Genomic DNA, 27,567 nt, shown 5'->3' with positions numbered 1-27,567 from the left:
TAATTCCTACCATGTAGTAGGCTCTGCTCATCAAACAAAAAAACCCTCTACATTACACTTAAAGCCCAGAACAATAGTCTTATCAACATCGAATACAAGCTGATTGCAGATGCACCACTCTTTAATTTTGTGAAGGTCCTCTACTATGAGAGATCTGACTACTTTTTGATCTTTGTTATGCCACAGAATTATAGTATCATCGGCAAACTGAACCACTAGTCCATGCAGTGATAGGGAGCTTAAGTAATTAACGTATAATAAAAATAAAATAGGACCCAACACTGACCCTTGAGGTACACCACATTTAAGATGTGCTATCCCTGACGAAAATCCAGATGCAACCACCCTCTGGATGCGGCCAGACAGGTATGACTTCAACCACCCCAAAGCCACTTCCCTAAATCCGTAAAAATCAAGCTTTGACAGCAGTATTCCATGATCCACACAATCGAAGGCCTTGGACAGATCACAGAACACCGCTGCTGCAGCCTCCTTGGAGTTCATAGATAGATACACACTCCAAGAATCTGAAAATAGCATCCTGCGTGCCCTTAGATGACTGAAATCCATACTGATTAGGGGATAGCACATTGTATTTGGTCAAAAAAGAGACAATTCTCTTTTTTGCAAGCCGCTCAAGAACCTTGGAGAGGGTAGACAAAATTGATATGGGACGGAAGTTAGAGGGTCGGTCCAAGCTACCACCCTTATGAAGAGGGATAATCATAGCTTCCTTTAAACAGGATGGGAACTCGCCCTGAAGAAATGACTGATTGATTGCCCAAACCAAAGCACTTAAAGCGCTCGCAGGCAGAAGTGACAGCAGACATGAAGAGATACCATCGGAACCCGAAGACCTATGATTCTTCAAGCACTGGATTGTTTCAAGGAACTCGGTGGCATCTACAGGGTGGCAAAAAAAGTCTTGCTAAGCATCGCAAATTTTGGGCAGATGTTTTTAGTCCCGCGGTGATCCATGGTTTTCGTCTCTTGGATTTAAGTCTAACTAAGGGAAAGCAGATATTTTTTTATCACGTAATGTAAAATAAAAGGAAGAAAATGGTTGTGTAGCAGCCAGATTTGTTTTTAAGGTCACCATGGAATTGGACATACACCCCCTCGTGATCCGATATACCCACTGAGTGCACTGAACAGGTAACACCGTCCAAATTACTGCAGAAATAATCAATAGTGGTCGATGAAAAGGACGAAATACGAGTGGGTGCATTAACATGTATGGTGAGTGCAAATGATTTGAAGATTCCATCAAGAGAAATTCTTTGCGGTAAGGAACCTCTGAATAATTAATATTAAAATCTCCAGCCAAGATAACACGCGAGTGAATAGGGAGCTGGGACAGAAGACAATCTAACCTGTCAAGAAACACACTGATATCCCCAGAGGGCGGGCGGTATATACAAATAACGTACATATTAAACAATTTACAAAAACACACCGAACACTCAAAAACCCGTTTAACTGAGGCATCACCAAACTTACCAACAGTACAGAAAAAGCGTTGAAAATGTCTTCTAATTAGAACAGTAGTCCCTCCATGCAGAGAGTTTTGTCTTTAATAAACTGACAGTGGTACATACTTATCAATACAAAAACATTCATTAGGTCTAAGACAATGTTCTGTTAATGTAACAATGTCAGGAAAATTAAAATTAGCAAGCAGAAGTTGAAGCTCATCCACCTTATTCCGAAGGGATTGAATATTTAATAAAAATGCACTACAATGCTTTAATTTTGATATTGCAGTTGAATGAAAGAAAAAACTCATCTATAAAAAAGAGTCAGAAGCAGTCACACGCTCAGACGCAGTTCCTACGCTTTCGACAAAATTAGGTGATCTATTTAGTTTTAGATGCTTAGAATTATACAGTGGGTTTAGAAAATATTTTTTTATGTGGCCATGTAATATACAAGCCAAATCAGCAAAATGATTAGCATAATTGCATTCAAGTATTCGACTTAGGTCAATGTTGTTTTTATGTAAAGCTTTATATAATGACAGATTAGTATTATATACAACACTGCAACTTGGTCCAAAACAAGGGCTTGTCATAACGAGGAAAGTAGTGTTTTTACAGGGAACGATAAAATCGTTAATAATAGATGTAGGAGAATATGTTCCGTTCAACCACAAGATCACCAAATCGTTCTTGGTAAAATTGGAAGCAAGAGCTGAAGCAGTTAGTACCAAATCACCGTAGTTAGTACCGAGTCAAGCAACCATGTTTTAGGAAATATTGAATGTTGTACACATGTCCCATTTTGTTACGTAAAAGCTTAAGAAACAATCTATTACATTTTCCAGCTACAAACAGAAGCTTTGGACGAAAATCATCATGTTTATTGTTTTGTTTATTGATCTCAGTACGCACATTCCTGGAGTCAGTGACTGTTGATACCACCAGCTGAGTTTTCAAGAGCCCAATCTCCAAAAGGTGGCTTTCTTTTTCTGCTTCTAAAACTCTTATAGAAGTCACCATCCCTTCATTAATAGAAGAATACTCATCAACATCTCTTTGTAGCAAAGAAATTTGATGTTTATATGCAAGACTCTCATTTTCTATAGCGTGAATGTTGGAGAGAATTAAAAAATCAAAGGAAGACAAGTGCGGTTTATAACCATTATCACTTTAAAATAATCAAAACGTTCAATAGAATGAAACCAAGAACCATGTTGACATTTTCATTTTCCTTTTATCTAAAAAAATATAAGTTGAGAGGTAAATATTGCAAGCTATTACATCACTAAAATACTTTATTAAAATTTCCTACACGTGTTTGGCAAGGCCCTACAGGCTCAGAGAAGATTAAAATTAAAGGAGAGAATTAAATATTTAGTTTAAATCTCCGCTTCTAATACAATAAGCGAAGCCCGTGTGGAATATTCACATAACGGATTTCGGTAAAGTAATAAAATTATTATTGTTTAAGATTTTTCCACAATATAGGCATAAACGAATGGGAAACTTCTAATTTTTCCTTCATTCTCGCAGGAGTTTAAATAAAGTTTTAAACTCAGGTGAAAAGAGACTGTTTCATGTTTTATTTTATATAATTACTGCACTTCATTTTAACCTGTATAAGCACAGATTAACCAAATTATGTAGATATCATCTTCAGCAAACAATTGTTCACAAAAAAGGTTAGATAACCTTTAGTCAGCTAAAAGTATTTAGGCTTTTAGCAGATTTTTAGTTTTCTTAAATATTAATAAAATATTAAAAGATTATATAATAGAAGAACGCTACATTATCAAGCAAAATCTATTTTATTGCTTCTTTTCAATATTAAACGAGACGGTATCTTATTAATTCTGGTAGGATCTTAAGAAAAATATTAAGACTCTTAGGATCTTTACCTGAATAAAATATTATGAAAATATTTAAATTATAAAATCTGCAGTTCAAAAGCACAAATCTCACAAAGTTATTCTAGTCTTCACATTCATAGCTTTTTTAAGTTTTAGTATGTGTAGTGTATGGTGTACTGAATAGTTCCTTCTTGTACGGTATATATTTTTATTTGTAGATCTGCAGATTTGCAAGGCTTGTTTTCAATATGATCGACACATGGATTACATTGAACCAAACTTAAAAAAACGGCGTATCTCATAAAATATCAATTTAAAACTTTCTTGCAAATAATCTCCGTAGTCAAATATTTTATATTCCTCATAGTGCAAAAAAGCAATACATTTCACATTGAAAACGTCTAACTATAATTGATTAACTATAATACAGGCAAAACACCAACTAAAGTTACTGAATTATCATTAAAATCATAGACCGTAGCATTATCTCATCAAAAGTGCATATAAAACAAAACAGAAAACTTTTTGTGCAGCATAAACGAGCTTGAGAGCCTACGGCTAGATAGTTCCTGCCAAACAAAAAGATATCGACATTGTCGTTAAAAGAACATTCTTTTCTGGCAAAAAATACAGGTTATTGGACTTCATACCATATCTTTTTAAAATTGCCTCGTGTATAGTAAGTTTAGTATATGTTATATAAGAAATAAAATTCGAAACTCTTTTATTTAAATTTATATTCTCTATCATAAAATAAGACCTCGAACTGGAGTTTTATTATTATTACGCAATATAGCTTTAACTCAATAAAAAATGAGCATTTTGAGTCCTTGACCATTAGCTGAATTGGCTCATTTGTCCATCCAAATTTAATATTTATGGATTAAAAAACAAAAAAAAAATTATTTTTTTGATAAATATTCACTAAGATATTTCCCCTAAATTGTTATAGATATATTGTAATTCTTTTAAATTCGTGAAATAATATCCTTATGAAGCTACAAAAAAATTTAGTTTCTAGTACAAAACATCTAAGAAGGAAGTACAATTTACGAAAATTTACAACCCTTCGGTAACCCACCCCATCAGCGTGACGATTCTTAGCAACATGCATGAGCCCTAAGGGAAAAGGACTAGGCAGATTCTATGCAAAGACTATAAAATGGCTATTGACCACCGTATTGCTCCGCTGGTGTCGTATATATGACAAAATAACGTCTTTTCATATGACCCTTCTGTCACTGATCCTTGTATTGTGTAGTTTATCTGAATTTCTTTAGAAGTATATTATATATTTTAAATATACTTGAATTACAAGTTTAAATTGCTGTTTTGTAATAGGAATTTAAATCAGTTTAATATATGCATTTGATATGTAATAAGATGCAATTCGAAAGATAAATAAAATATAAAAGTCAACCTTAAGCCTAAAGGCTAAAGTTGCTGTTATCTGTTGGAAACTAAGATTTGATATACTGTGGATAAGACACGTATTGAAATGATCCGTCTCAACTATAAACGAGAATAATAAATCCGAGTGGAAAAAAATCAATAAACGGTTTGAAGACCGTTATATACTCCTAAAACCTAAAAGACCTGTAGAAACCCATAAAGGAAAAATATTTTTGAAACTGTCAGAAGCATTTGGCAACTATTTATAATAATAAATCGTTTTCACTTACACTTACATTAAAACTTTATTTTTACTTACATGAAAAAAGAAATACATATTCTGTTTATGAAGTTCTGACAATCACCTCCTCACCTCCAACTAACTCCACTTTGATATGTCAAATAGAAACCCGCATCGTGTGTTAGCAGCAAAGTGTCTATTAACTAAGTACACGCAGTGCCAAAACAATCAAATCGGTTGATGTATCAGCGAGAAGTGACCAAAAATGTCTGGGAATAATGGATATTTTATCGATCTCAAATTTTTATATTTCAAATAGCGACCCTAAGTGTGATAAATCATTTTAAAAAGCATACAATCTCCGTTCTAACCAATCCAAAAAAAATGCAAAATCGGTTGACGTATAAGCGAATAGTAAGCAAAAATCTGCGGTAATAAACGATACTTTACCAACTTAAACTTTGGTAGGTCAAATGATTGTCTCATATTACCTACGTTTACAACGTGCGGATCTATTAGGTCCATGGATCAAATGATTATTTTTATTTAGTACAGCCCTGTTTACAAGGATTGATTTTGAGGGTTAAATTAGTCCAGGATTATCTTTACGATCAAAATGTCAGTTGAAGTGAGTTTAGACGAAGAATTATAGGACATAACCTCTAAATCTTTAAAAGTGTTATTGTTTAAAGATAATAAAAATAAACTAATAATTCCTTTTTCAAGGCTTAAGCTTGCCCTCTGTATTTTCTTCTTTATTTTTGTGTACAAAAATAAAAACCTTGTAAGTTAACATCCAATAAAATGTCAAACTTGTCATTTTGGTACTTTAAAATAGGTCCTAGGTGTTTACACGAAAAATAAACTAAATTTAATCTACCCTGTTTGGGAAGTATCAAATTCGCGTATCAAATTTTAGTGCGCTGCCGTTTATACCGAAAAAATAGTCCTCGTTACGGCATTTGATCCAAGTAATAAATATTTGGTACCCCCGTTGTAAACATAGCTAATGACATTTTTTTTTTTAATGGCAAGCAATATAGCAAAACAAAAAGTATGAGCAGAAATTTATGGTAACGAAATCATCGGACAATTTTTTTTTAAGAAAATTTAACTGGAAAAATATATTTAAACCTCCTCGAAAATACAATATATCCTTGAATCGTCCAATCTTTGGAAAACCAAGTGGATCAAAATGTTATTGGGATATTAAACGAAAATAATTTGCATTTCCAACAAGATGGAGCTCCCTCGCACTATGCTTTGACGGTTCGAGAGTGGCTTAACGAACTAAGTTTCTAGGGATGTGGATTGGCAGGCATGGTGCAATTGAATGGCCCGCATGATTGCCAAACTTAACAACACTATATTTTTTTATTTGGGGGTATTAAGAAAGCAAAGTTTGACCCACCTGAAAATATTAATGATTTAAAGGATCGATTACTCGCGAATATAGAGATATTAGCGGACAAACACTTGCCAATGTTCGTGAGGAGTTTCAAAGCAGACTTTATTATTGTCCCGCGAATAACGGAGCACATTTTGAGCACTTCGTAAAAAAAAATATAGAACTATTTTATCTATGTAGCTTTGCTAAATAAAGATTATTATTATTAACTGACTAAATTGTTTATTTTTTAAACACCTTTTTACACTCTTACTGTTTATAGGTCCATAAACCTACATTTTTATACACCGTTGCGTGTTAGATTGTATGCCCTCTAAAATGATGTATCACACTTTAGGATAGCCATTTGACATATTAAAGTATGACGTCGACAAAATATTCATTATTACCAGACATTTTGGCTCACTATTACCTGGTACGTCGAGTTTCATAAAAAATTTAAAAAGATTTTTAATTATTTTGAAACTGAATGATTGAAAAAACAAACAGTAATATTATTATAGAAGAAAAAATGCGTTATAAAGAAAACGAAAGAATGATGAAGCAAAAATAAAGCAAGACCATAAAGGCATACGCTAGATCTTATTAGATGAAGTTAAACCACATATCATAAATTGTAAATTTAAAAAAAAAAACTATAATTATGTCAAACTCTTAAAGTTTTTTAAAAATTTTTATCTACTGTACCGAAAGCTTCTACTAAATTAAGGTTTTGTAAGTATGAAAATCGTTCACTTTTTCAAAACCTAAAAGCAACAAATGACCAAGCACTTGAACTACCAAAATATTTAGTTCTACAGAAGATATAAGAGAATAATCAATAGTTATTTCTATACAAAAATGTAATTCTGTATGAAAATGATAATATTCAACAGCGATTTACAAATTGCGATCTGTCCCAAAAGTAATATCTTGACTATAAACTAAAACATTTAATTTTACTAAAAATCATGTCCATTTCAGAGACAGAAAACTCACTTAATTGATAAGCACATATTCCGTAAAACTTCCCAATAGACACGCCAGACATTTGTTACGATTTTCCTTCTTATAAGCAGCGTAACCGATAGAATTTCAAAATTACTTGCTAACCACAAGTTAAGAACAGGGTTCTGTAGGCTCTTAAAATTGTCAGAAAATCTACGATCAGCCAAGGGTAAAATTCCCATAAGATAGGCAGCTGTCTATTCTATTTCCCGAACCTGATAAGAAGTTGTGAAACTATGATCAAACATGTTTTTATGATCCAAGAGGCCTTACAAAAATGAAAATTTAACAATTTAACCTAAAATTTACAAGAAAAAAACTAGTATTACATACTGGAAATATATTCTCTAGAAATCCAATCTGCGGCTACCGGCCATCGGTAAGGGACCGCATTGGTAAATAAAACATGGCTGATTTATTTATAAAATGCCCAGCAGCGTAAACACTGAATATATAAATAAAAAGGAACACTGGACGAAACAAAACTTTCTATGTGTGGATACGCGAGATCTATGTCCAATCGCGATTTTTATTACAACAACGAGCACGGCAATCAGGTAGTTGCGATTAGATCGCACCAACACACCTCTTTCGCCTGACGTTATCAGTTTAACCGATAAGGACAACATTTAAAAGAAAAGTTAATCAAATCAATTTTAAATTAAAAAATATATCACCATGCAGCGACGACAATGTAGTCTGAATTCCTTTGGTAGCCAGAATTCGATAGCCAACAGGTAAACGATATTTACATATTCTTTACGTTTAAGCTTGTACTAATGGTGCGTGTGGGATAATTGTTCAGGTGGCCATATTGTTGCTACTCGGAAGCAAATTTCTCATGAATCAAGCATAGTGTGACAAAGAAACCAGGGTAAGAATCCTCAGAAAAATGAAAAGACGCTGTTAAGAACCTCTTGGTTCTGATTTTGCAATTAGCCTTATTATTTTTTGTAAAGAAGACAAAACTACAGATATGCCGGAAATAGGCCTACTGCCTTCGAGACTCAAACAGGTATAATATACAGGGTATTATTTAAGTACGTGGCCACACTTCAGGAGGTGATTCTATGAGAAATTTCAAGGTAAGAAGTTCACATAAATAAAGGTCCAGAAATGCTTCATTTTCAAGATACAAAAACTTTTTTAAGAAACCGGTGTGTTCTAAACATAATAAGCTTTCAGTTGATTTTGTTCAAATTTAAGAAACCTGTTTTAAGATCTACCCTTAAACTTTAATTTCAATAAAAAAAAAATGAACAATAAATAACACCAGACCTTTAATAGTTGCTGAAAATGCTCTCCTTCAACGTCAATGCCAACATTCTTCATCATCTCAGGCTCGTCTTAACATTGATTGCGGAACTCGTTTGAAATATTCCCGGCGTATGTGATCACATGAATGCCGTATCCGTTGGGTTAATTCTTCTTCAATGTTGACTGGAGTTTTGAGAAACCTTAAATGCCCCCAAAGAAAAAAATCTAACAGATTAAATCCGGTGATCTGGGGGGCCATGACTGTGGACCTGCGCGCCCGATCTAGTTTTCTCTAAAAGTTGCATCCAAAAATTGGCGAGATACTACGCTGAAGTGAGGTGGAGCCCCATCATGCATGAGCCACATTGCTCCTCTTACTTCCAGCGGGACATTTTCTAATAGTCCAGGTAAAATAAATTTCAAAAAATTACGCTATTCTTAAATATTTATTTTCGGGGCTAGAGAAAGAGGTCCAATGAGATAATCATCTACAATACCAACCCAACGGAAAACTGTTGCTGAATATTAACTTCTGTAACCGCATGCTTCAGCCTAGATCTGATTATTGTGACAGTTCATAATTGAATTTCGCGAAAAACACACTTCGTGAGTAAATAAAATACGGGATAGACATCTTAAAAGCGCTACCTGTTGTTGCAAAAGCCAAGTACAATAAAAAAACTCGTTGGGGAAAATCGGCAGATAATATTGCTTGAACACGCTGCATGTGGTGAGGATACAGTTGATATTCACTTAAAATCTACCATGAAAGTGAGAAATATTTAATTGTTCTGCAATTTTGCGTGTACTTGTATCGGAGCTACGCTCAACCTCATGTAAAACCGCTTTCTCAATCTTCACTGTTCTTACTGTTGCAGGTATCCCAATTACAGCAGCCGACCTTTGAAATGTGCCTGATTCGCACAGCCTTTGATGTATCCTCACAAATGTCTGTCTATTTGGTATAATGGGATGAGGGTATCTTTCTTGATAAATGCATCTAGCCGTTCTAGAATTGCCTTCAGCCATTTCATAAACAAAATGCATATGGGCGATTTCTGTGTTTGTAAATTGAACCATTTTCTAATAGTAGTAATTTTATTAGTTTAATACTCTTCGAAACACTTCAAGTAATTGCAATCGTTAAGTATGCATTGTTTTAAGTAAGTTATGTCAAAGTTTTTTTGTCAAAAATATTGGTTAGGTTGTCTTCCGGGACGCCACTGGACATAATAATTTTAATCTAATTGGGGCTAAATTATCTACAAATCGCAAGGATAAACAAAGCAATGAAATATATTATCGTTTTGCACAGGGTAGGTTCTAGTTAAGCAAAAGTTGTTTTATACAAGAACCAGCTATTGCTGCCCTTATTGTCAAAAACTCGCGTTAAGGGTATTTATCATGCATCTCTTCTTAAAAATAACGGGGTAAAATTGTTTACCATAATTAACTTCCTGATATAATATTATAATAACATGATCTTAACTAGTAAAACTAAATTCTTATAGGTTTGCAGAACTTTGAATCTTGTCTAAAAGTAATAAATTATCTAAATTAATTAAAAACTTTTAATTATTATTTAGCAAAAAGGTAATATCAGAAAAAAATGCTATCTCTCTTGGTTTTTTATTAATCTCAATCTGGTTAAACAAAGAGACTTGTATTTATTTTCAGAAAAGTTTTAACCGCTTTAAGTAAATTTGATTTAGCTACTCTGAAAACGGGGTTAGACAATGGAAATTCGTTCTCGTTACAATGCCAATAGGATTAATTATTTTCATTGCGGAAAATAAGATCAAGGCAGAGGCAGGTTAATTTCATTATTAATAGATTAATTTTTATTATTTTGCCTAATAGTCTATTTGATGATTTTAATAAGCATCGATTTAATAGTTTGCTTACTTAGCAGTATATAAAATGTTAGTCAACAACTATGTAAAAGATACACAGCACTTCTTATATTAATTGGTAGCGATACGGCTAAAATTAAATAAAGGATTGTGTTTATAAAATCTATTTTTAGCAACCTTTAGATTATTAAAAAAATTGTTTAGGTTTTCGTGCTTAGGATCTTTCGTTAAAAAATAATTTCATTTATTACCGGCGTAATCGAAGCAAATTCTCATAGCATTTATTATGACGTTTTCTAGATATGATCGCATAGTTTTACTCAGCTCCGCTTGCTACAAACTTAAAAAGCAAAAATATACAATACCCAAGCAATTGACATTTTTAAATATAACCTCTGGTTCGATACCGCAGAGGATTACAAAAGAGTTTGCGGCTAAAGAGCCCGAGATAAATGACCATAAAACAAATCAGTGTACGCCTCCGAACTACCAGACCAGAACATCATTTTTATTGTGTTTTTTTTTTATCTAAGTGCAAGATTAAAACAATTCTTATAAATTATACTCGGTTTTCTTTGTAGAATTATGTTTAGAAGCGAACCGGCATTTATTTATTTCGGTATAATGTTGGTATAGGCAGTATCGTACTTCAAATTAAATAAAAATACTTTCCAATATTAATACTGGAGTTAACAAAAACTCATCTATTTAAAAACCAACCAAGCATATTATTAATAAGAATATTGTCGTATTCATAAAACGTTTAATCTTCTGGTCGTCCTCATATGGTTTTAATATTTAATACCATCAGTGGAAAAATTACGAGGTATGAGACCTCCGTACTTGCTAACCATTACATCCCCTCCTATCAATTCATTATCCGAAAAAAGCTGCTTAACAGGTTGATTTTTACTAGAAAATACTTCTGCTAATGTAGGACTTATTTTGAAGAAACTACATATTTTGGTTCCTTATGTAATTTTTAGCGGAAAAAAAGTCCAATACTGTTTCTCTTATCCAATAATGAAATTGAGGTTTTGTCTATTTACCATCAATTAATTGGCTTTCAAAGCAAAAGTTACACCTTTCCATAATTGTTTCGCATAACTATACCCTGCCACGGGATAATTTTTATTCACTTCGCATAGTTGACTAAAACTGTCCGTTCAGGCGTTGAAGCCATTAGCTACTGCAGGATAAGGACAAATGAAATTCAGGTTTTAAATTTTATTATTAACGGCCTATATTAGACCATCTTTATGGCGATAAAGTATCTACTGTTCATAAATATTACCGGTAACCTGAAAACCATAATAAAAATGCCGTGAACCATAATTTTTTTTAAATTTTAATCAATGGTCTTTCTGGTACTTAAACAGAAGTGGAACCAACAAATAATTTAATTGTAATAATTATAGCAATTGAAATATTATGTCTAATTCTTTATTTCAGCCTCAGTTACAATGGATTTCAGTGGTTATACTGACTGCTGCTGTCTCTAATTTATTTATAACCTATTAACTTTACTTCCTATATATTTTACGATGGGTCGTTTGAGATATTTGACGTTAGAGAGGTACAAAAATTCAATTCCTAAATTAGATTATGGATTATATTCGCCTTTATTCGAACTAACACATTCACAGTAAGAATTATAAACAACAAAATAACTATTGAATATAGTCGTTATTTCACTACTAACAGTACTTAAAAGCATTTACCTGTACCTACCCATTTTATATAAATTTAGTTTTCTATAGAACAGTTAAATGTAGGTAAAGTAGAGGTATATAAATTATGTATAGAATTTAACGCAAAATTTACGATTAACTTTCATATTAAATTAATTACTGACACACCCTATATATATTCCTCTTTATTGAGAAAAATTAATACCTGATTCTCTTCTGTTTTAATACAGGTAAAGTAGGTCAGACTGTTTAGCAAAGTTTTGTCAAATATTAAGCTTTTTGATTTAGGAAACCAACTATTTGGTCATTTACAAGAAATAAAAGACTAACTAGTTTGTTCTATATAATAGATATAAGGTCAGCAATTAATGATAAAAGTGTTCGTAAGCAAGCATTTATAGTAATTCGTCTAAAGTTTTTTGGAGTTTATTTGAATCTACACTAATAATATACCGTGTATACGTGTAATAACAAAGTTGATGAAGTTTATATTTTTAAGAGGGTCTTCCAATAGTAAAGATAAGAATAATTATAAATTATTAATGTTCTCTAATGAGATCTAACTAGATAGCATATATTTTTGAAAGTGGTGGACATTGGTAAAGTAGTAGTCTAGTAAGTCTAGTTGAAAGAAGTCGTCCATTTTCTCAAAGAGACCTAGATTCAATAAGCTAAGGGGAACTGCACAAAGTCTCGGTCTCAAAAGTATTAATTAATTGTAACAGTAGGTTACACATATTTCGATCATATCAAGACCATCATCAGACCTTAAAAATGAGACTGTAAAGCATGTACTGTTTGTACTCGATTTTTAAGGTCTGATGATGCTCTTGATATGAGCGAAACACGTGTAACCTACTGTTAGAATTAATAAGTTTTTGAGACCGAGACTTACGTAGTTCCCTTTGGAATAGTAAGTCTAGTTTTTGAACTTCCATTGTCTTTATTTTAAATTTAGCACGACGTTTCGGTTGGGAAGTATGTCCAATCATTATCAGTGGTGTGTCTGGTGTGGCAAAATGTGCAGTACCTATAGTATACACTAAGATGAATATAAATAGGTCTGCTTAGACAGAAATATCCTTTAAGAGGCAGTACCTTTGGTGTCTATACTTGTCAGTAAATAATTTTCTTCATTGAATTTTATTCGCTTTAGAGCTTTGTGACATCCAAATATATAACATGTGTTAAATTCAGCAATTTGGTTGTTAAGTTTATTCGTTCTTTATAAAAATCTTGATTCTGGCAAATTTTTTGCAAATGATTTAATTCGTCTACTAATGCCTAATAGTGATTTAACAAGGTTAAATATGTTCTTTCTAACTATATGTACTTAATACATAAGTTACTGCAGGCAGCTTGTAGATTATTTTAACTTTGGTCAACCTAGTTAAACAAAATATCTAACACTCTAAAAAAAAGTTATCATTAAACATTTACTTGTTCTATATTAGATATAAGAAACAAGAAAAATACAGAACAACGTCTTTTGTTACAATTTATAGTCTTATTCCGTATTAATATTTAGTGAGGAAAACCAAGTTTAAATGCGACTATTGACATTCCAATAGTACATGGCCAGCCACTCGCAACTTCGCATATGAATAAAGTTTCATGCGCTTGCATTTCCCTTCTTTCGTGCCTAACATTTGTTAACTAACATGTAATAACTATTAATGAAAAATTATTAAATTGAAGTAAAGTTGGGAATATATACATTATTAATATATTATGAAAAGTCTTCTTTATTTTAAAATAAATACGTAGCACGAAATATTTTAAATTAAACAAGACAAATGTATTTTACACGTATGCATTATTAGTAAAAACACCTTTATGATTTTCTCAAATATTTTTTTTTAATGTGCTGTCCTACGCAAAGAGCTCTTGTTATGTCTATGCCAATATTATTATTTTGAAAAGGATAAAAAATGGATAATAAGTCCTATAATAACCTGACAGCGCCAAAAGTTTGTCTTAATCTGGATTTAATAAATCGCGCTAACTTGTAATAAAAATAAAGATTAAGAGAAAAAACATTCCTATTTATATCAGATCCTAACCTACTAATATTAAAAAAAAGTAAGCACGGAAAACAGAAACAATAAGGATGGAAACATCAAGCATCTAAATAAATACATCTAATTTAATTGTGGAAACACCACTAAACTTGCTAATAGAGTGTATGATCACCTCTGTTATTAATAAGTAATAAAGAAGTAAGCCCGACATCTGCTTGGCATGCTCCTAATTATTTGCTTCTATTATATTGTAAATGTCAATTTTGCCCAATTTGTAGCCATTGCTCGAACATACATTTCAATAACTCTTATCTGGAACACTATTCCTTGATTTTAAAAACGCCCTCTCAACATATTTAAACGTGTTCGATAATATTAAGGTCACAAAATTGCGCAGGCTATGGCAATACTTAAACTTTGTGCTACTCTAAAATGTTTGTAGCGGTTCTTGTAACATTCGGTCATGTAGAGATGTACATAAGTACAAAATGTTCACCAAATTCTGTAGCTCGTTGGTGAATAATTGCAGAACTTAATCCCAATATTTGTTGGCTCTTAAATATGGGTTTTTAATAAAAACCCTATTTCCCTAAGTCCGAAAACCAATTTAAACTTCTGCTTGAACTATCAAAGTTCCGCCTTGGTACCTGTCAACTTCTTGAATGGTTTGGAAGCCAAAGGCATTGCCAGGTGTTCGCCACACCCTGAGCCTTCTTAAATTAGAATGCAAACTAAAAAGTGATTCTGTAAAAATAATGCTTGCCCATTCAGGCTCTTGCTAATATCCATCCTATTTTCCTTGTGCAATTTTTACGGGATAGTACTGGACCTCTAACGGGACGTCTGGCGTAAAGTGTTTTCATGTAACTTTTTCCTTATTGTTTACTAGCAGTAACACTAATGCCTTTGTTCTATTATTGTTGTTGTAGCAGTAATTCTCCTACATCACCATTCTTTAAATCTCAGCCATAACCTTCTATAGGTAGGAATTTATGAACAAGCTCATATCACCTTGTATTATACTAACAGCACGTAACTGTGTTTCACGATCAATATGTTCCCTTTGCATATTAATGTTTATATATAAAATTGTACTAATGCAAATTTACTAATAAATGCCATATTTGTAATAGTAGTGTAAGCGCCGATTTTTGTTTCAACATAGGCAACTTAAAAATGAGCCGAGCCGGTACTGCATTACACTTTATGAAAGAGTTTAATGGTTGTACGTGACTATTTTTTCTTGTAAATCTGCTTAAGGAAACATATGTTAACAAGCTTTTGATAAAATTTATGGTACGTGAGAAGGCGGTGAAAAATAATACATATGTAAAAAAAAATATACAAAGAAATGGCTGTCAAATAGGATCTAACTATCTAATATTAATTGGCCGAAGGATTAAAAAATGTGATACATGCATTTTTCTTAATTATGTTTAATAATTTTATACCCCAGAGAGTAAATTAGCTTAGGGCACTCGATGGGCGACAAATTTGCCAAGGGATTCGTAAGACAGAGTCGTCGTATTTTAATTCGTCGTAATCTCCTACTGTCTAGTGGCTGTCACTAAAAGATGAATTATTACTGTTAGCTTGCAACGATGACTAAATATATATTTTCTTAGTGAAAAATTGAGAAAAGTATATAAACTACTAGGAATGACCTGTTGATTTTTCTCATACTGTGATAGCAATGCCAGGCACATTGATGTAAATATTACCCTATACAGTCCATCCCAAAAGTTATGTCTAAATTCATTTAAAATTCAGGGGTGTGTTCGAAAATAAAACGCTCGGACCCGTCGATTTTTATTTCAAGTTGCGCATTTTGTACGTGAAGTTTGTATATACAGGGTTGCTCAAAAATAAATTACGACCATCAACTTCATTTTTTCAAATGAAAGCACCTTTTTTTATTTCATTTTTGAATTTCGTGTGGAATTCTACGTATGTTTCATGCATCATGTCCTATACCTAAAGTCAACAGTTATCAAAAAAAAGACGACCAAGCATTATTATTGAAGTTCACCTTATGAGTCACCTTATCTCTGAGAATTTTTATACAGAGCAAAATTCCATTCATTCGTGTTTTTTTATTGTTAGCTGGTGACCGTGTATTTTCATAGAAACTGTATGACATTTGTACGCCAAACAGATATTGTCAAGTGTGAAGTGTACGAGCAAAGTTGCGGTTTTCACAATGGTAAAGTTAACGGAACGAGAAAAAATAGAAATTCTGTGCATGGTTGGGTTTGGTGATAGAACACGTACTCAAAGGGAAGCTGCTCAATTATTCAATGAAATCCATCCTGATCGTCCTCCGATATGCCAAAAGGTGGTGAGTAGAATAGAGGCTAAATTTAGAGAATTCGGTCATGTTAAGATCTGCCGAAATCTAGTCGTCCTGCTCGAGATGAAAATGAACAACTTGACGTTTTGATTTCTTTGGAAGAAAATCCATGCACTCCTCTATCGCAGATTGGGGCAAATTTACACATGGCGAAATCTATAGTTCACCGAATAGTCAAAAAGCACAAATATCACCCCTAAAAAGTTATTCCTGTGCAAGAGTTATTTGATGACGATTTCGATAGGCGAAATGAGTTTTGTGAACGCTTACAAAACATGTGCAATCTAAATAATAATTTAGTAACAAATATTATTTTTTTCCGATAAACCCACGTTCTGTTTGAATGGTAGTGTGAACAGACAAAATTGTCGATATTGGGCAACAGAAAATCCGCATTGGATGATGGAGGTAAACACCCAGTATCCTCAAAAACTAAATGTGTGGTGTGAAATAGTGCGCGGAAGAGTAATAGGTCCCTTTTTCTTTGAACAGACTTTAACGGGACAAGTGTATCTCGATTTTCTCCAATTTGAATTAGTTCCAACATTACCAGCTTTATTTCCAAATCCATTGGACCCAGACTATCCTGATGAAGAACTAATTTTTCAGCAAGACGGCGCTCCTCCACACTATGCTGCCACTGTGGGTCCATTTTTGGATGAAACTTTTCCCAATCGGTGGATAGGAAGGAGAGGACCCATCGAATGGCCTGCTAGGTCGCCTGACTTAACACCAATGGACTTTTTTTGTGGGGATACCTCAAGCCGAAGGTATTTGTTAATAGACCAAATAATCTAGACGACTTGAAAGAGAGAATTCGCAGATAAGTGCGCGCCATAACTCCGGAAATGATGACTTTATTGATCGCCTTGGATATTGTCAAGCCGTGAATGGCAACCATTTTGAACATTTAACATAATTTTTATTCTTTTTTTATTTGTTACATGAATCGTCTTTTTTTCGATAACTGTTGACTTTAGGTATAGGACATGATGCATGAAACATACGTAGAATTCCACGCGAAATTCAAAGATGAAATAAAAAAAGGTGCTTTCATTTGAAAAAATGAAGTTGATGGTCGTAATTTATTTTTGAGCAACCCTGTATATACAAACTTCATGTACAAAAATGCGCAACTTGAAATAAAAATCGACGGGTCCGAGCGTTCGTCGAACACACCCCTGAATTTTAAATGAATTTAGACATAAGTTTTGGGATGCACTGTATATACGGTTACTGCGAAGCAATTAAAAATTCTTAATTTTAAAAGTTTGAGAAATTTTGCATTTTCTTTATGATAGTAAAATTAACGTAAGTTTTTGATTAAAGTTTCAACATTAATACATCCCATATTCAACTCCAGAATCTACATCTATGAAAAGTTAACCATGAAAGTATAAGAGTGATAGAAGTTTTTTTGGCAAAGTAATTCCTAATCAGTACATTCAACAGGCATATTTCGTATGAGCATAAGAGGTTCTTAGTCTAGGATAAATTATGTGAGCCAATCACTTAATTTTTGGCATTCCAGCAACAATATTTGCAACTAATAGTCTGGAGGAAACCTATTGCTTAGTATTTGGTAAAAATAGTATGCTTAAGAGATAAATAAAAGCTAAACTCGTGATTTACATTAGGATTTACAAAAAGCACATAGCACCAACTAAAAAGAATGCATTATGATCTACAAATTAGATCAAATTTTTGATTTATAAATGAAAATCAAATATGACAATTAAGAAAAAAAAGTGTTTTAAACGAAAAAAAAAACACAACAGTTTGTAGAAAATTTTTGACAAAAGGAATTCAGAAATTTGTCTACGAAGTAGTGTTAAATGATTTATCTAGTAAAAGGATAGACGTATCAATAACTTATTCTAATAATTACAACTACTATTCATATTAGCCTTCTGGAAATTTTTCTATTCTCCAATATTTACATATATGATGGCAATTTGGTAAGATGTTAAATTCTTTCACTATATTTTGTAAAACAAGTGAAGTTTCTTCTAATGAAAACAAAACAGTCTCTGTTAGTAAAGAATGAATGAAGCGTATGACTTTATTTCCAAAGAGATGAAGAAATAGAAGAAGATTTTCTACTCTAGTATTATCAATTTATATTTTCCCCAATAATTTTTCATAATATGTATTTGAATAGGTCACCTTTTCGACCTCAGATACCTTAATTCATGCTTAAAAGCATAATTGATAGATGGCGCTACATGTCATTCCGAAATAAGGGTGAGATCGCATTGATTACCGAAAACAGCACTTCCTTTATCAACAACTATAACTATATTGGAATCCACACAATAGTCATATAAAAAGAAAATAATTTATTTAGAGCAGAAAATACGGTTATATTTTTTAAAGCACTCATAAGCTATTTATTCATAATAGTAGCCTTTCTCTTTTATGATATTAGTTCATGGTAATGGTGTGAGGAAAACATATTTCTGCAAAATGCGCCATAAGTTTATTTCCATTGCAGCATCTACTTTGTCATAAAGATATCAATGTGTTTTAATCAATAAATAGTATAAATATGGAGATTATTTTTGCTATCTATTTACTATTGTTACAATAATAAAAAAAATTAATATGATCAGATCATAAGTAGTACATGATATTGTAAGGTGACACTACCTATAATCTCTTGATAGCAATAGATTGTCAATACTAGCGTAGAATACTCTTTTAGTGAGACTCTTATCTTATACATGCCATCTGTAAAACTCTCTTGTTCATCAAAGCCTTTGCGCGTTACGTATTCGACCACATATAGCGCCATCTGCTCATTGCAATACGTTTATACTTTTATTATAATCGAAAACTTCATCCATCTTCACAAAGATGCTGGTCATACGTTTTATAAAAAGCAACAACACAAAATGCAAAATATGTCACATACATTTTATATGATGCTGAGATTTTTTGTTGTTGCTTTTTATAAAAATAATTTATTATAATGGTTTCAAAAATCTTTTTAACTAATACATTTTATTTTTCAGTAGGTAAGTAAAAATACGTTTGAAGAAAAACATCACTTTGCTCTTTTATCGAGCCAATCCTTTAACCAAAAGTATATTCATTTGGCAGTAATACCATTTTGATCTTAAACAAAGAGGAACCAACATTAAGGATACTTAAATATAGGAAATTCGTAATTGGTCGAAAGTAGAAAAGCGAATTCGGTTTTTTAACGCGCCTCTAAAATGACTATGAAAAGAGTCTACAAAAGAGTTTATTTCCGGAGCCAGCTTTATAGTAAAAACCAAAAAGTACATAAAATAGCGGCCTGCGGTAAATTTAAAAGACAGGTCGAGCACAAATAAAGCATGTAAGGTTCACAGTAAATTAAAGTAACTACATACTGTTTATAACGAAATTATTCTTTCAACTTTGAGGAGAACGCCGCAACTTGTAATTACTATGGATGACTTCACATTGGGCGCACTATGGCCGGGGCCATGTGCATTAAATGTCTTTTCTATTCGCAAAAGTTAAAACTTTTGAGAATACAAAGGATAGTTTTAAGCACTGGCAGAAATCTGCCGTTGGAACCGCATTGCAGAACTGCTGCTTTTCGAACTAAAATGGACTTTTCTTTTTCGTTTTACAAATTATAAAGGTCGAAAAGTTTTCTGTTGCTTTTAAAAGAGATATTTTAGACTTCTGTACTTAAAAATCGACTTTGCTAAATTAATCTGTAATAAGGTACATATGTATATTACAAGATATATATTTGTAAAAAAAATAAAAATGCATTTCGGTTCGGTATTCTTAAGACTAGCTGCAGCCAGTTCCATTTTAATGTTGAGGTAATTTTTGTACATTTTTGATAATTCTGATTACTCCGTAAGTTATTTTTCATCTTAGTATATAGCCACTGTACTGATGATTAATTATATTAAATTTCAACAAGAAAACTATAGCCGCTTTCCGTAGCAGGTATATTATATTTTCTTCAAGACGCCATTATAGACGTGTAGACGATTTAATAAAAAAAGGGTTTTTCATAAAATTCTCGTGCTTTAGCTCGGGCCTAGAAATAATACTAAAAATAGAAACATATTGTATAGTACCAAATTATAGTATTATAAAAATATATAAAATAAAATATAGCAAGTATCTGTGTGAACAAAAATGTCTTTGATTTTTACTCATTATCTTTAAGGGTACCTTGATTGAATGTAAACCAATTAAAATATTTGTATTAAAACTAGAGGAATATTAAAATAAAAGTTTTTTCCAATAATTGCATCATGCCAAACATCGCACTACTATGATTTAACTTCTCATAAGTCAGGTTAAGTAAAACCAATCTAAAAGTCGTTTTATAAGCAGTCGTATAAAAAACATACAAATACATTCTTATTAAAATTATAATAATAACAATTTTAATACTCAAATACCTATTAGCTGATTCAGTTAGTAAATTAGGAAACTTTTCTTAATTTCTTGCATATACATGATAAATTGTATATAATAGTAGTAATGCAGGCGGCAAAATCAATATAAATAACGAGGCACATCTGCAAATGAACATTTATTACTAAATACACATATTTTGGGCAGTGCATTTGGCTGAAACAATATTAATTGGTTAGATGTACAGCCATCGTTGTATTAGTTGTTTGTGTAGAATACCACTCATATAATGCGATGAAAGCTAGAGAATATGCAAGTAATATATAATCATCTCAGCTTGTTTCTTAGTAATAAGGTTCTTAATATGAATCGCAATAAAAGTCATTTCTTAACAATTTTATTAAATACTTTTAACTTATTTTGGGTTAACATGAATATTACACATCTCGTGAGAGTAAGTTCATCAACACAAATCTTTTATAGGATAACTATATATATTACGTTTTACGATCTCATAAAAGGGTATTAAATGAAAACTGCATGCCTTATTATCAGCCTTTAAAATTAATATTTAACAGGAGGTGTCAATAAATGTTATTCCTAATGCTCCCAATGGCTTCTAACTCCAAGATTTCATAAATTCTCTTAAGCGGCTGCCAAATCTATTGTTTCAACTTTATTTCTAAATCGATATTATATATATCTTTTATTTTTTTAGAGAATATTGGGTAAATATACACGGACCAAAATCATCCTTACCTTTGTGCTAATGTTTTAGATGATCGGTATGTTTTCGTCAACACGAAATCTCTGTGCCTCATCTTGTATTCATGAGAAATTCCTTGTAAGTCATTCTTTCTTTTGTGTTATGCTATTGGCATTCTACGAGCATATAGCTGTCGTATGTCCATTAACTCTGAGTCATGATATATTTTATGACTGGGGTAAGTATAATTTTTATTATACATCATATTTGAGAATTAGCTTTCAGATGGTTTCAAAAGGTTTAATATGTATAATAAGCATCATTCCACTTACAAAATAGATTTTTATTTTTTATATTATTTTATTTTTTTATTCATATCAAAAACAAAATTAACGAACCTCCAAAAATATCCCAAAATAAATTATCCAAAACATTAAGATGATGCCTATACGTATAAACCTTACAACCCTTTACTTTTAAACATAAGAAATTTGTCTCAAATTATTTAATAAAGCCTGTGAATTGCGCTAGATGAAAGTTGTTGTTTTCTTTGGCTACACGAATAATTTTCATTTTGTTCTCATTTGAGTTTGTTAGTACAATATACTCATATTGTCAACCAATACAACATGATAAAATTACAACCTAAATATGAAATACATCAACACTGTTACAATGGTAATAAATTATTATAATGTAAACCATTTTGCCTCCACAGATGCCAATTAAATAAACGTATAGTTTATTGTTTTTAAATTATATATGTATTTAATGGACAAATAGAATATTGCAGGTTCTCATAATATATTTGATTTGATTTCATTTTGTACAGAAGATATACAGGGAGCATTACAATGAAGGCAAGTTGAATATTTAGGAGATTCCGACAAATAGGAAATTGTAACAACCTTCAACGCTCGGGGAGGTCTGCAATAATCAAAAGAGTTTAAAAATAGAATATATGAATATATGTTCTTCATCAGTCCTTAAACGTATCAAGTTTTATTGCTATAAAATTATGTTGATACAGGAACCATTTAAAAATGAGCGCCGCATAAAATTATCTAAGGAATAATATGATGTTATGATGTACGTGATGCAAAAATATGATGTTTTTTATTATCAACACCAATGCATGAACGTCTTGACGAGGTCAACCATTCCCAGAACATCGAGACCACATAAATAACAGGAATTTATATTTTTGGGTATCGGGTACGCTAAGGGGTTTAGGAAAACCTTAAAGAAGGGGGAAAATGGTTTTTAACCTGCAACGCAGATGACTTTTTAGTTGTCTTGTAAAATAACCATCTTATTTTATTTAACCATATTTATCCTAATTAGTAATAAAATCCGTGTGTTGTTTTGAACTCCGTGTTAAAATTATTTTACGTTTTACATCAGAAGTGGGATAGTAAATCCAGTGATCTTATAAAAGTTTAAAGGGTTGATACGTGATTGTTTCGATTTCGTGTAAAAAAAATGCCTCAAAACGCCGGACGGTGCTACGTAAATTACTCGGGTTCCCCTAGTGTTTACGAAAGTTCCAAAAGTGGTGAGGGAGAAAGGACTGCTGATCTCGCTATCGTTCTATGGATCAAGAAAGAAGTTACGCTCGGCCTAGAATGACCTGTGAGCAGAATGGTGACTCTTTAATGGATATTATAAAAAATTTTGGGGTGCCCATGCGAATCATAAGTGATAGGCGTACAGCTTTTACGTCTAACAAACATAGGGCATTTTGTAATTTTCGCGGAATAACTCACTACCTGAATGCGGTAGGACTGCTGCGAGGAAATGGACAAGTCGAAAGATACAACTGCACTGTTTTGGACTCTTTGTCATCCATGGGAGCTGATTTGGAATATAATGATTAGGATATAAATTTGTTAAATATGCAATTGGGACTTAACGGGACAGTGAATAAGGCACTAGGGGCGACTCCGAGTGAAGTGTTAATGGGGTATCGCGTAACGGGACAACTTGCGTTTGTACCCGAGGAAGTTGACATTGACGTTACCGAGTTACGGAAAAAAGGTGTGTGATAATTATCTGACTTATCAGGCACGCCAGAAAGAACAATTTGGTGCGCGGCGTCGTACTCCCGATGTGTATCAAGTTGGAGATTTAGGGCTTCTGCGAGTAACATCTTCATTGTTACTGAAATGGTGGGGACCTTTTTGGATCTTCAAGGTACTTGGGAATGACCGATATGAGGCTAGAGACATCCCTGAGATGACCAGATCACAGACTTCCTATGTTGGGGTGGCTGATATAGACAATTTAAAGCCTTGGATCCGGTTTTAAGTGTAGCTGGAGGTAAGAAGTATCTGAAAATGGTCTACGGATTTATACTTAAGGTGAGAGTATAAAGTTCTTAGGCGGCCGAGTATATTTTATACCTGGTATACTCGTGCGCAATTTTAGAGATAAATGGTAAAGGTATGCTGGAAATGGCCCGGTGAACTTACAAAGATGTGGTTCTATTTTATAATTAGGTCAAAACAAGTTGCAGTAGAGTGTGGTCACTCTAAAGTCAGGATGACCGCATGTTATCAACACCAATGCTTGAACTTCTTGACGAGACGAACCATTCCAAGGCCTTGCAATTTGTGACGCCATCGAGAACCCATAAATAACAGGAGTGTTTATTTTTGTCAGTTACGTTAAGGGGTCTAGGAAAACCACAAAGAAGACGGGAGACTTGGTTTTTAACCTGCAACGCGGATGATTGTAGTCGTCCTGTAAAATAACCATCTTATTTTATTTCACCTGATTTATATTAATTAGTAATAAAATCCGTGTGTTGTTTTGAACTCCGTGTTATAATTATTTTACGTTTTACATCTTTTTTTAAACCGCACAATACATCAGCATAACTCTAGTTGGTCATTTGTATAAACTTTTTTAATTATAACTTTCCCAAACTGCGGATGCCAAAATTTATTGGCCAACAAGAAGCTTCAATTCTCGCAACTATAAGGATTTTAGACTACTTTTTCTGAGGACATTTAAAAAAAAATCGATGTCACGAGACCGGAAATATCGGTTAACTTGCTTTGCATTACTCTTTTTATGTTTTAAATATTAGAATTTAAAGATGCATTTTAGAAAATTAAAAAATTGAATTTTGCATAAAAAAAACGTATTTTGTATTTTGCGTAAAAACTCATACCAAATAGATTTAAAGAGATATATTTTAAGAGATATTTTGCAACTAAATATTTCAATTTTACTGACAGCCTTACTTATTTTGCGAAATGAAGGTACAATCGGCGAGGTACGTTTGAAACAGTATTTAAGGGGTGGGTTCGCGAATTAATAAGGATTTCTACGACTTTTTGCAGATAGTGTATAATATATCTTAATAATATCATACTTTCTTAATACCTCCCTATATTTATTTACTTATTTATTTATTAGCGAAATTAATTTATATTGTAGTTATGAATATATAATAAGTTAGATTCAAATTTAAGTTTAATACATCATATCATTTAATATAAAACCTAATCATAGTAAGCAAAGTAAATCATTTAACACAGGCACAAATTACTAAGAAGATTTTAAATGAAAAAAGAATATTTTACAAAGTTTAATAAATCTCAACGATGATCATGGCCAATTAAGAAAAATCATTCATATTTACGCTTGTATTTTATTTCATTATTAAAATACCGTCGCTATTGGAAGGAACCCGGCATTTGGTAGCATTTCAATTCTAAATACCAATTCGTCTGACGTGGCTTTAACTCGATCGGTCATTGTCATAAATTTTAAAGGTCATAGGTTCGATACCTGATGGGCTTATAAGACTGTACATTCTTAATGCGATATGAAATGCGTAATAAACCCAATTATTAGCATAGAATCATTTACCTGAGATTTTATTACTTTGTACAATATATATTGTTCATAATAATATTAATAATAATAATACTATAGAGTATTTTTTTATTTCATTTAAATGTGAAATTTTTTGTATAAACGTATTGAAAAAGAGGAAGGGGGAGGGGAAGCAATTAAGAGCCGCATTGTATAATATTAACATTTACATCTCTCCACTCTGCAGCTTTACTTTTAATTTTAGGAGTTACATCACTTATTTCAACTTTTCAACTCTCTGTAATTTTTAAAATTTTTGCTTAAAGTGTTTTTGAAGGTTGGTATTATAAAACGTTATTAAATCCTGACTAGGTATATCAGTTTGTACTAAAAGTAAAAAAAGTTATTAATTATGTTATATTTTTTCACATTATTTAATGTGAAAAATGTATGAAATATCAATACAATAAGTTAATTTCCTTATCTCCAGGGATTCTTCACGCATCAAATTCTGAGAACTTTTAAAATCAGACAGGAAGCTAAACTGAAGCTAAACTGAAATTGTTTCGCATTAAATAATCATGAATCTGATGAAATTTCCTGGAAGGTCAGCATTTTTAAGACATGATATAATACGATAGTGACATAAGAAGTGCAGAGAAGAAAAAATAAAGTAAAAAAAATAGGAAAAATTATTTAAAAAAAGTTAGCAAGAAACTTAAATAACAAAACGATAGGCTGCCTAATGGGTATACACTGCTCAACAATCGAAGTGGATATTATAAAAATCTGCAATTTTAGTTTGCCAATGATTTACAATAAAACAAAATTAAATGTAATAAATAAATCTCTATTAAGTTCACTCACAATAGCCCCAAAAAAAATTAAATAAACAGATATCTCCTAAAAAATTTAAATTTTTAACACACAACAGGAAAAATTAAAATAAAATTACACCCTGTAAAGCCTGCCCCAAAGTCCTGTCATGAAAATTAATACCTCGTAGGTCCACCCCTGACTTGTCTTAGTGCTGTCACCCTGTTTGGCATAGTTCTTATTAAGTTGTTAATGTAGTGTTGAGAAATCTTTTGTCATATTTCCGGTAATTGATTGGCTAGTTGTTCTAAGGTTAGAGGTGGCTGTTCGAGCTGGTTTAATCTTCGAGACATTTCGGCCCATACATGTTCAATGCAATTCATGTCGGGTGAATGTGGTGGCCAGTCCATTCTGGTAATGCCATGAAATTCAATGCGATAATTGACAATTCTCGCACGGTGCGGGCGCGCATTATCATCGATTAAAACGAATTCTTCGCCTATTGCACCAAAAAATGGTACACTTATGTTTTCTATAATAATGTCTCTATATCGTATAGCGTTCATTGTTTCATTTCTTAACACCACTAAATCGGTGCGGCCATCGAAACATATGCCTCCCCAAACGCAAACTGAACCGCCACCAAAAAGAGTAGTGGGCGCCATCAAATTTTCATGGTGTCGCTGTCCCCTTTCCCTCCATACCAAAATTGACACATATGTAGCCGAAATCTGGACTCATCCGTAAACATACAAGACCTCCACTTTTGAAAATTCCAATTACTGTGTTCTATTGCCCACCGATTTCTGCATGCACGATGTTCCCCGTCAACCGTGGATGTGTGGCACGTCGTCTGGCTCTTAAATTGGACGCATGTAATCTTCTTCTAACATTAGAAATTACCCTCCCAGTAGCATGACTTAAGTAGCTGTTAATTCTCGAAGCCGTAAATGTTCGGTTTCTTCTTGCGGTTACTGTTATATAGCGGTCTTGAGCATGAGTTGTAGCACGTTCTCGGCCTCCACCGTGCCTGTAAGCTGCAGACCCAGTCTCTACATATCGATTCCATGCACGACTCACGACACTTTGGGACACATTTAGCCGGTTAGCAACTACTTCTTGAGTTAGGCCCTCCTGTAGCCAACATACTAATTGCTCGAGTTGTACTGTTTCTAACCGTCGTAGAACCATTATTTTTAAGAAAGTAAAGAGATTTATTGGTAACAATGAGAATAATAAAGTATCTACAAGCACTTTTATGTGACTAAATTGTTAGGATTTTGAAACCGAATTCTTTAAAAGAGATAAGAATGTATGA

At 32.5% G+C, this 27,567-nt stretch overlaps 1 protein-coding gene across 1 annotated transcript in view; it reads right to left on the bottom strand.

Annotated features, from left to right (window-relative positions):
- Positions 1–27,567, bottom strand: part of LOC126749132 (plexin-B) — a 559,001-nt gene that overhangs the window by 99,953 nt on the left and 431,481 nt on the right. The window lies entirely within an intron of this gene.

This window comes from Anthonomus grandis, chromosome 22 (assembly GCF_022605725.1).
Source record: "Anthonomus grandis grandis chromosome 22, icAntGran1.3, whole genome shotgun sequence".
In the NCBI taxonomy this organism is placed as follows: domain Eukaryota; kingdom Metazoa; phylum Arthropoda; class Insecta; order Coleoptera; family Curculionidae; genus Anthonomus; species Anthonomus grandis.
This window is presented reverse-complemented; position numbering and strand designations above follow the sequence as displayed.